The sequence below is a fragment of the Pseudophryne corroboree genome, chromosome 8 (genome assembly GCF_028390025.1).
Source record: "Pseudophryne corroboree isolate aPseCor3 chromosome 8, aPseCor3.hap2, whole genome shotgun sequence".
In the NCBI taxonomy this organism is placed as follows: domain Eukaryota; kingdom Metazoa; phylum Chordata; class Amphibia; order Anura; family Myobatrachidae; genus Pseudophryne; species Pseudophryne corroboree.
In genome coordinates this window covers 29,105,427-29,116,537 of record NC_086451.1, presented here as the reverse complement: position 1 = coordinate 29,116,537, position 11,111 = coordinate 29,105,427, and positions in this window count along the sequence as shown.

The following is an 11,111-nucleotide window of genomic DNA, read 5'->3' as shown; positions in this document are numbered from 1 at the left end:
ACGACCGCAAATGAACTAGGGCCTAATGCCCTCTAATGTGGCCCAGGCCTAATGCCTGATGTTATCCCACGGGCCTAGTGCCCGCCTAACGTGGGGCCGTTGGAGGGATCTGGGCCTAATGCCCAGATCGCTCTTATTGGGGTACTCCTAATGCATTCGGGCCTAATGTCCAATATGTGCCCTCGGGCCTAATGCCCGCCTAAAAGGGGCCACGGGCCGGGAGGGCCCGACTATATGTGGCCACGGGCAAAGGTGCCCTTATAATAGGGCCATGGGCCTGAAGGGCCCGACTATATGTGGCCACGGGCCGAGAGGGCCCGACTATGTACCCACAGGCCGGGAGGGCCTGACTGTGCCTACGGGCCTGGTGCCCGATCCCTGATGGACTAGGGGGGAAGGGGGGGGGGGGGTGTGTGAGAGTAGCCTCCCTGAGGCCTCATCTGGTCCGGGGGTCTCCGGCGCCCTCTTCTGCCGCTGACCCGTCCTGGCCAGCGACGTCGCCTCCGCTCTTAATTGTCCAGCCGCCACTGCACATCTCTTCCAGGGGCCCGGCGTCTTCCGGCCTCTTCAGCGGCCACCGGAGCTCTTCCCGCAGGGTCTTCTTCTCCTCAGCACCATCCGGCTCTTCACCGCTCTTCGGCGTGGCCTCCCATCTCCTTCGCCTGGTGGCGTCTTCTGCGCTCCTGCGCGCGATCCTCTTCATTTGGTCCAGCCAGACCAATCCTGTGTTTGGCCGGCGCCCCGCGAGCCGTGATTGGCTCGCAGACAGCGCCGGATTTCAAATCCCGCAGGCGGCGCTTCCAATTGGCTGCCAAAACGGTGCCAAGTTTGAAGCGCCGCTGCTGTAAGTCTGGTGCAGGGAAACAACCGGTCCCTGCACCAGACACCCGCCGCTGTCACTCACTGACAGGCGTTGGGGACAGACACACTGTCCCAGTGCTGTCAGACATGTTGTCCCGCAGGGGACACAGATCCTCTGCATGCCGCTGCTGGGATGTGTCCTGTGGTACAGAGCACATCTCCACATTTCCCCCCCCCCCCCCCTTTTTTCCCTTGTTGTCCCTACAAAGGTCTCCACAAAGTCCACTGTTTGCAGGTCAGGGAATTGCAAGGTCCCACAGGCGAGGTTGTGTTCGAGGGCCCAGCCCGGACAGACTGTGACCCCACATCCTTCCTCCGTCAGCTCTGGGTTCCTCTTCATACCTCCTGACCTCCATCGGTGGATTCTCTGGGGGAGTGGCGACTTATCATGACCACTTACTTCAGGTCACAAGGGGGAATCCTCTTCCACGGGGACAACAGTCACCCACTCTTGGCCTCCCATATCGTCTGGGTCATCATCACTGTCTTCAGGGTGTGGGACCGACCACCACCCAAAAGTGGAATCCTCCGGGGCATCCATTTCCTCCCAGGCAACAACCACCATCTGTCGCGTTTCCTCGTGGGGCATCTCCAAAGGTCCCATGTCTTCTTCTGGAACGGGTCCTCCCACGGCATCACACACATCTCCTCCCCATGTGTCCGGCCAACTATCCACATCCGGCAGGTGATCTTGCTCCAGGACCGTCTCCTCCTCTTCACAGAGGGCATTCGACTGGGAGCATGGCTCCACCCAATCCTGCCAGTCACACTCGTCGGCACTCCTGATGCCCGAGTCTTCCTCCATCTGTTCTCGGAGAGATCCGTTGTCAGACACGGCAGACATCTCACCGTAGTCCGAGTCCTTCTCCACCGATACCTGGACAAGGGGATTATGTTCTTCCTCAGCGTACTTCGTCTCTTCCACTGGCATCTCTACTTCCTCAGCATACTCCTTTTCTTCTGCTGGCATCTCATGGTACCCAGGACACACCTGTTCCACACGTCCTGGTCGTGGACAATTCCAACGCGGGACAACTCCGGACGTCCTCGTCACTGGGTCTTCACGCTTCTCCTCGCAGCGTGGTTTCTTCTCCTCCCAGTCGTCCACCTCCGCCTTATGCGGGAAAGGATCCTTCTTTACTGGGGTCGCTTTCTTGGGGCAGAGTAGGTCTGCAGCATCTTCCCAAGGGCACTCACTGGCCGCATGTCCTGGTCGCCGACACTTCCAACAAGGGAGTGTTGCTGCCACCTTCTCCAAGACGGGTTCCTTGGCCACCTCCTTCACTGAGGGATCTTCACCCGTTGGTTCCGGCTCAGATGAAATGGGCACCTGCGAACTAACTTCAAGCAGGCCCCTCTGCTACATTTCTCTGGTCTCTTCCTCCCATCTCTGGGCACGGCCATCCGCAATCATCCGGTCTTCATTCCACGGACAATCGGGAAGCTCATGTCCCCTAGCCTCGCAGAGCGCACACACGGGCTCTGCCACCACCCGGTTCCAAAGTTGCTGACTAGACTCCGTCAGCTGCTTCACAGTGGCCTCGTAGTCTGTCCTGTCATCAGTCCATGGACACTCCGGGAGCAGATGCCGGAGATCTTAACAGCTTTCACACCGGAAATCGACCTCGTCTTGGCTCCACTCTTCGTTCCAGGGATAACTGTTATGCTCATGCCCGTAGTTTCCGCAGAGCAAACACCAGGACTCTTTCTTCGCTTGGCCCTTCTGATAACGCCTTCAGTCCGCTTGCTGGACTACCTTCTTTGAGGATGTCTCTCGCCAAGTACATTCGTCGGCAAAATGTCCCGTTTGCGGTCATTTCTTGCAGGGCGTCACAGTGGCCTTCTTGCGCCCCTTTTCCCGGCGCTCTTCCTTTCCTCGCTGGACTGACCGCTGCACCATCTTCAGAAGGTCTGCCCCAGACACTGTCACCCAGTCGCTCTGGTCCGCACACGACCGGGGGTGGGTCTGCTCCGGAGCTGTCCGCAGGGGGGGGTCTTCTTGGGGATGTTCCACATAGTGTCCGCGGCCCGTTATCCTGCTAACTACGCCAAATGTAAGAGGGTGTCGGTGCGGTGTAGTGCCTGCTGCCGTGCAGGTGTAGATCACCACTTACCAGGCGCTGCACTCTCTCACCTTCAGGTCACGGAGTCTTTGACGCACCTGGAACCTTCGGATTGGACCCGGACATGATTACCTAGGGGGAAGGAGATTGCTGAGTGCCGTCCCTCCTAACTGTGAACCGAAGCGCCCTCCGAAACAGACAAAATGGACTTTCGGGCTAGGTGAAGGTCATCCTGGGCGCACGGCCTCAGAGCCCGAATTTCACCTATCGGTACTCTCGCACCAGGTGTAAATTCGACCTTACACCGGCGTGCAAGGTTCACCGTTCACCCTGAAGGAAGGGAGACAGATAGGGACAAACACACGGACAGATGTTACTCACCGTCACAAGTCTTGCACTCCGATCTTCTCCACTTACAGGTCCCTGTAAGGAGGCAAAGAGAAAACAGCAGTGCAGGGCCAAGAACTACCCTAGTGTGCGTCCGCTACACTAGCTACAGGAACAGAGCCCTCAAACTAGCTCAAGTGTGGGTGGTGCAACACAAACTATGCACAAGCGTTAAAACAAACACTTTGCCCTGCGCGGTAACAACACGCATAACAATATCAGAGTACAAGGTTAAACGGTGTTGTCCCTTTAAATCCCTACCTGCACTCTGGGGGGGTGAGCGCCGTACAGCCGACCACTTCCCGCACCCCTACTTGGGCCTACTGCCCCCTATTTATCCACAGGCTTCACCCTCGGCCTAGCGCCCGCCTAACTTGGTGCCCGTTGGGTGACCTGGGCCTAATGCCCAGGGTCACCTTATATCCCTAACGGCCGCAAATGAACTAGGGCCTAATGCCCTCTAATGTGGCCCAGGCCTAATGCCTGATGTTATCCCACGGGCCTAGTGCCCGCCTAATGTGGGGCCGTTGAAGGGATCTGGTCCTAATGCCCAGATCGCCCTTATTGGGGTACTCCTAATGCATTCGGGCCTAATGACCAATATGTGCCCTCGGGCCTAATGCCCGCCTAAAAGGGGCCACGGGCGGGGAGGGTCCGACTATATATGGCCACGAGCAAAGGTGCCCGGCTAATAGGGCCCGACTATATGTGGCCACGGGCCGAGAGGGCCCGACTATGTACCCACAGGACGGGAGGGCCTGACTGTGCCTACGGGCCTAGTGCCCGATCCCTGATGGTCTAGGGAGGAAGTGGGGGGGGGGTGAGAGTAGCCTCACTGAGGCCTCACCTGGTCCGGGGGTCCCCGGCGCCCTCTTCTGCCGCTGACCCGTCCTAGCCAGCGGCGTCGCCTCCGCTCTTCCGCGTCCAGCCGCCGCTGGACATCTTCTTCCAGGGGCCCGGCATCTTCAGCGGCCACCGGAGCTCTTCCCGCAGGGTCTTCTTCTCCTTAGCGCCGCCCGGCTCTTCCCCGCTCTTCGGCGCGGCCTCTCGTATTCTTCTCCTGGCGGCGTTTTCTGCGCTCCTGCGCGCGGCCCTCTTCTTTTGGTCCTGCCCGGCATCTGACGTCAGACGCCGGGGGCAGGGCCTATGATGCGGCGAGCGCCGATTGGCTCGCCGCGCCTTCCTATGATTGGCCGGCGCCCCTCGAGCCGTGATTGTCTCGCGGACGGCGCCGGATTACAAATCCTGCAGGCGGCGCTTCCAATTGGCAGCCAAAACGGCGCCAAGTTTGAAGCGCCGCTGCGCTCCCCGACGCTGCTGTAAGTCTGGTGCAGGGAAACAACTAGTCCCTGCACCAGACACCCGCCGCTGTCGCTCACTGACAGGCGCTGGGGACAGACACACTGTCCCAGCGCTGTCAGACATGTTGTCCCGCAGGGGACACAGATCCCCTGCGTGCCGCTGCTGGGATGTGTGTGTCCTGTGGTACAGGGCACATCTCCACAACGTCACGCAGCCGCTGCGGCCCGTCCCCCGCAGGCGTGGCTGGACCGCACCCACAAAATGGCGGCCAAACGCTGCCGTTCCACCCCCCCGCACATCGACCGCCTCTGCCTGTCAATCAGGCAGAGGCGATTGTAGCGCAGCGATGGGCGGCCATGCGCCGCTGCACTGCAGCACCGGCGAATGCACAGTTCTGACCCGATCGCTGCGCTGCGATAAACTGCAGCGTGCGATCGGGTCAGAATGACCCCCTCAATACAGAGAGGATCTTACAATTCAACAGTCTTACAGACCATTGGCTACAGTGTGTCATAACTGCAGACATCAACCTATAGGAAATGAACGCACCTCCACACAGAGCTTTATGAAGTGGAAAAGAGAAGTATCACTTGTTATAGAATTATTTGCTGTAGTAACCAGGAAAAAACATTTATAGTACATACACACATTTCTAGAACATACACACGATGCCTTGCAGTTTGCACACAGTCAATTACTGTACAGGAAGTTAATGATGGCTATTTGAAATCACTTTCTAAAGAATTCTCTAACAATAATCCGTATCCTGCGTAGTGAAGAGGTGAGTGATCTGCACTGTAATTATTTAAAATTACACTCACCTCTGTATAATACCGTCATCATTATATGTTTATTATTTATTAACAGTTTCTTATATAGCGCAGCAAATTCCGTTACAATTTGAAACAACAGTGATAAAACAAAACTGGGTAATAACAGACAGACATAGAGGTAGGAGGGCCCTGCTCGTAAGCTTTCAATCTATAGGGAAATAGGCATGGATACACAAGGATAGATGCCACCTATTGCATAATTGTCCACCAGATTGCAAATTTTCTTGGTGGGCTGTATGAGGTGGTCACACAGAGATGTTGGTCTGGGGTCAGAAGGGGGAAAAAGTGAATAGAGAAAATATGTGAGGATGTGTGTAGACTGTACAGTGGGGATATAATTGGATAGGAAAGTTTATGAAAGTTATGAGGGCGGTTCCGGAATTTCATAAGCTTGCCTGAAGAGGTGAGTTTTCAGGGAAAGCTTGAAGGTTTGGAGACTAGAGGAGAGTCTTATTGTGCATGGGAGGGCATTCCACAGAGTGGGTGCAGCCCGATGAAAGTCCTGCAATCGTGAATGGGAGCAAATAATTAGTGTAAATAAGAGATGTAGATCTTGTGAAGAGCGATGAGGTCGGGTTGGGAGATATTTTCAGATAAGTAAAGAGATGTACATTGGTGTAGTTTGGTTAATGGCCTTGTGTGTGAGTAAAAGTATTTTATATTGAATACGGTAGAATACAGGTAACCAGTGGAGGGACTGACAGAGTGGATCTGCAGACGATGAACGTCTAGCAAGGAAGATTAGCATCACAGCAGTATTCTGAATGGACTGCAGTGCTGAGAGTCTCTTTTTGGTAAGACCAGTAAGAAGACTATAGCAATAATCAATGCGGGAGATAATGAGAGCATGGATTAGAGTTTTTGCAGTGTCTTGTGTAAGGTATGGTTGTATTTTGGATATGTTTTTTAGGTGCATGTAGCAAGATTTAGATTGAATGTGGGGAACAAAGGAAAGTTCATAGTTGAGGATGATACCTAGTCAGGGAGGATGTGGGCTAGGATTGATTGTCAAGTTATAAACAGTAACTTCTATTAGTAGGTGGAAATATAATTAATTCTGCTTTGGAAATATTAAGTTTGAGATGGCCAGATGGCGTCCAAGATGAAACAGCAGAGAGGCATTCAGTGACATGGACCAATACAGATGGTGACAATTCTGGAGAGGATAGGTAGATATGAGTATCATCCTCGTACAGATGATACTGAAATCCAAAAGAGCTGCAGTATAGATTGAGAAAAGCAGAGGACCTAAGACTGAGCCTTGCGGTACTTCAACTGATAGAGGTAGCGAAGAGGTGGTGGATTCAGAGAAGCAGACACTGTAAGAGCAATTAGATAGGTAGGATGAGAACCAAGCAAGAAAGGGCTGTGTCCTGAAGACCTAGGGATTGTAGTGTTTGTATCAGAAGAGAGTGGTCAATAGTGACCAGGTCATTTACTACTTGCTGTATCTGTGGAATGTTGGGAACGAAAGCTTGACTGAAGATGGTCCAATAAATTGTGTGAGTTAGGAAAGTGTGCGAGGCAAGTTGCTCAAGTAGCTTGGAGACACATGGTAGTTGAGAGATGGGATGGATAGTTTGAGAGAGAGTTTGGGTCAGAATTTTGTTTATACATAATGGGAGTAATCAGTGCATGCCTGAGTAGTGATAGAAAGATACCAGTAGAGAGAGAGAGATTACAAATTTTAGTTAGGGTTGGGATGAGCACAGGAGACAGAGCTTTACTTATTTGTGAGGGTATAGGTAGAGCCGGCCTTAGGCATAGGCAAACTAGACAAATGCCTAGGGCATTTGGTATGCTTAGGGGCACCAGCAGCTTCTGCTGATTAAAATGATATGCGGCATGCCTATATTCTGTGTGTGACTGCGGCTGTATCTGCATATGAAATGCTACATTGCAGTGTATTCCTGGAAACCAGTGTAATGTAGCATTTCGTATGCAGATACCACCGCAGTCGCACACAGAATATAGCCATGCTGCATATCATTTTAATCAGCAGAAGCTGCATGTGCATCCTAGCTACATAGTAATGCACTTTCATAAACAAAAGGCGCCCGACGTTAGCAGAGCTGCCAGCTGACTCATGCCAGGCATCCCCTGCAGAACTAGCGGTGGTGCTAGGGGGCACCAGCCAAAATCTTGCCTAGGGCATCATATTGGTTAGTGCCGGCTCTGGGTATAGGGTCAAGAGGTGAAGTAATAGAGTAGCAGGATGTGAAGAGTGATGATACTTCATCTTCATTTGTGGGATCAAATGAAGAGAGAGTGCCAGATAGTTCAGGTAGAGAATTAGGCAGGTAACTGGATAAGGAAGACCATACCATTTCATCTCAGAGCTTATTAATCTTGTCCTTGAAGTAGGAAGCAAGATCTTACGCATTGATAGTGGCTGGTGGGTTGGGTGAGGGGGGATTAAGAAGTGATTTAAATTTTTAAAAAAGTCCCTTGAGGTTAGAGGCCTGAGAAAAGATGAAAGTTTGGAAATATGTTTGTTTGGCAGAGTCCAGGGTATTCCGATAAGACTGGTAAATAATCTTATATGTAAGAAAGTTGCTTGGTGTACGAGATTTACGCCACTGATGTTCAACTTTACATAAGAGTTTTTGTAGGTGTCTTGTTCATGTAGAATTCCATGGTCAACATCTAGGCCTACGAGGAGTGTAATGGGTAGCTGGAGCTACTTCATCAAGGGCTATTTCTAGAGTATGGGGATGGTATGCACTAACTCTCACCAGTACATCCCACCACACGTTGCGATGACAACTCATTGATACTAATCACATATGCACTAACATATACGATTAGTAAATGAAAGGACAGCTCTCCCGATAAGAACTGTCCTTTTCGATGAGCGCCGGTCACTGGACTTCTGGGTGTATGACCGGAGAGCAAGGTGTCAGGACCGGAAAATTTATCTTTGCAGAGTTTGGCAGCAGGCTGCATGCTTAATAGCGGTGGACGTGGCTTCCAGTTTTTAAAATTGAAGATGGCCTTTGCGAGCCAATCATGGTTCGCCGTGTCATTGTCCCACCCCCTTGGTCCGGCTAATATTAACCAGCATGAGGCAGCGGGTGTCAGTTCAATGGCGGAGGAGGAGCGAGGAAGAGCTCTTGAAGATTGAAGATGCCGGGGAAGTTCTGGATGGGCAGCGGTCATGCAAAATAGCTTAAAGGCTGCTGCCCTCCAGGCGAAGATGATGGGAAAGTCCTGGATGGAGGGCAGTAATGCAAAAGAGCTTAAAGGCCACCACTCCCCAAGTGAAGGTGCTGCATAATAAATATTACAACATTTGGTGTTATGTTTAAATTTTAATATTCCTTTTACATGGGGCTTATAGGTACCAGCAGGTTCTTAATGTCCTGAATGCTGGTACTTGTGGTTCTCCAAGTACCAGCATACGGGGGATGCTTCCTGGGACCTGTAGTCAATCTTAATATATATTTCACTAATGGACCATCAACTCGGCACCCACAGCCCAGGGGTGCCGGGGATAGCACAGGGCTCCAGCCTGGCCTTCGGTGCTCTGGAGAGGGGGAACCCCTTTATTGGGGGATGCACACTTCCCCAGGAATCCTCGGCCTGGGCTGACTAGTTAGGAGAGATTTAAGGGACAGAGCAGAGCTGCTGCACATGCCCAGTGGTAGCAGCTTCTTCTACCAAGTTTGCTGTTTGTGTGGATCTGAGGTCTCAATCAGTGCACTGGACCAGAGAGTAGCTGCCAGGAAGAAAAAACAGGAGCCTTACCATGAGGTGGGAGAATGTGTGTTTAGAAAGTGTAGTACTATTATGTTTGTGTATCTATTTCCTTATTATGTTTAACCTTTTCCTGACCACTTGTTTATATAATTTAAATGTTTGATACAGCCTATACTATAAACCATCTATAGAGTTAAATATTAATACGGTATTCCATACAGTATAGTGTATAAATAGACCAATGTTTATAATGTCCAGAGTCTTTATTAGGGTCTTCTGCCGCTCCCCTAGAATCCCACACTTGTTCCAATGTTCCACAGAGTGGGAGATTGTGTACTGTATTTGGAAACCCCCCTCTTGAAATCCTGCGTTTGCCGCTGGCCCTCTTTGAGTTATGAAAATAAACCTGTGCTGCATAGTAATAGATATACAATATTGTGAATCCTTACTAACAGAATAATTTAAATGTGCCCCTTGTTAATTAAATGATTGAATCACTTTGTACTCATTCTTATTTTTTAAATTATTGGACCATAACGTCTGTAGTACATTGTCCATACTAAATACTGGAATCTTCTTCTTGTGTTGAATCAGCATAATCCATGTGGAAAATAAAGAAATAATAACCCTTCCTACAAAAAGTGAACCTCACACAAGGAGCTCCCCTCACCAAATGATTTCATCTCCAGTAAGCCTGCTATTTAGGAGACAGGCAGCCAATCGGGAGGGGTTTCTTGCCCATGAGACATGAGGGACCATTACTGATTGGCTGTCAGTCTACAACAGTGATGTGCAGTCAAGGTAGGCTGAGCCTCACTTGTCATACTCTAGTGTACTCCAGAGTTTTGACTAGAAAAGGATTAGAATATAGAGGTTCTCAAACGTGGTCCTCAAGGCACTCCAACGGTCCAAGTTTTAGGTATAGCCAGCATCACCCTTACATCACTTCTCATTGAATAGAGCCCTAAAAGTTCTCTCTTGTGTAACATTCTCTTATTTGATTTTCAGCTCGGTAGCCTCTCGGGATGCTGAACACATCGGGAAACGACACCGGCTGTCAGCCTGAAGGAATTAACGCTTTCAACCCGATCTTCATGAGCTTCATCTTCTTTGTTGGTTTTATGTTCAACTGTATCAGTCTATGGATTTTCTGGTTTCAGGTAAAACAATGGAACTCAACTGTGGTTCTCCAGTTCAACTTGGCCATCTCCGATGCCATCATCGCTCCAGCAGCTCCACTGGTCGTTGCCTACACTTTAACCGACCACTGGACCTTCGGGACATTCCTCTGCCAATTTAAGATTTTTCTGCTCTGCACTCACATGTATTCAAGTATCTACTTCCTCACTTTAATCAGCATCCACCGATATTTTACTGTTGCTCAAAAGGGTCCTCTACCGACTGTGAACACTACAGAGACGGGAATATTAGTGTCACATAGGGGTGAAAGTGATTTTCAATGGAAATAAGTGACATGCAGTGGTAGAGAATATGTTTTCCATATGGTGTATCCAGAGCCGGCCCGAGGCATAGGCAAACTAGGCAAATGCCTAAGGCATCTGAAATGCCTAGGGGCAAATGCAGCTTCTGCTGATTAAAATGATACGCAGCATGCCTATATTCTGTGTGTGACTGCGGCTCTATCTGCATACGAAATGCATTACTAATGTGCGGCATTATGTGTATAAGGTGTACTAAAGTACTTTGTGGCGTAACGTGCTGTATAGAAAAGGCACTACTGTGTGGTCTAATGTAAATAAAGATCAATATGGGGGGTAATTCCAAGTTGATCGCAGCAGAATTTTTTTTAGCAATTGAACAAAACCATGGTGGTCATTCCGAGTTGTTCGCTCGCAAGCTGCTTTTAGCAGCATTGCACACGCTAAGCCGCCGCCCTCTGGGAGTGTATCTTAGCATCTTAAAATTGCGAACGAAAGATTCGCAACATTGCGATAAGACATCTCTG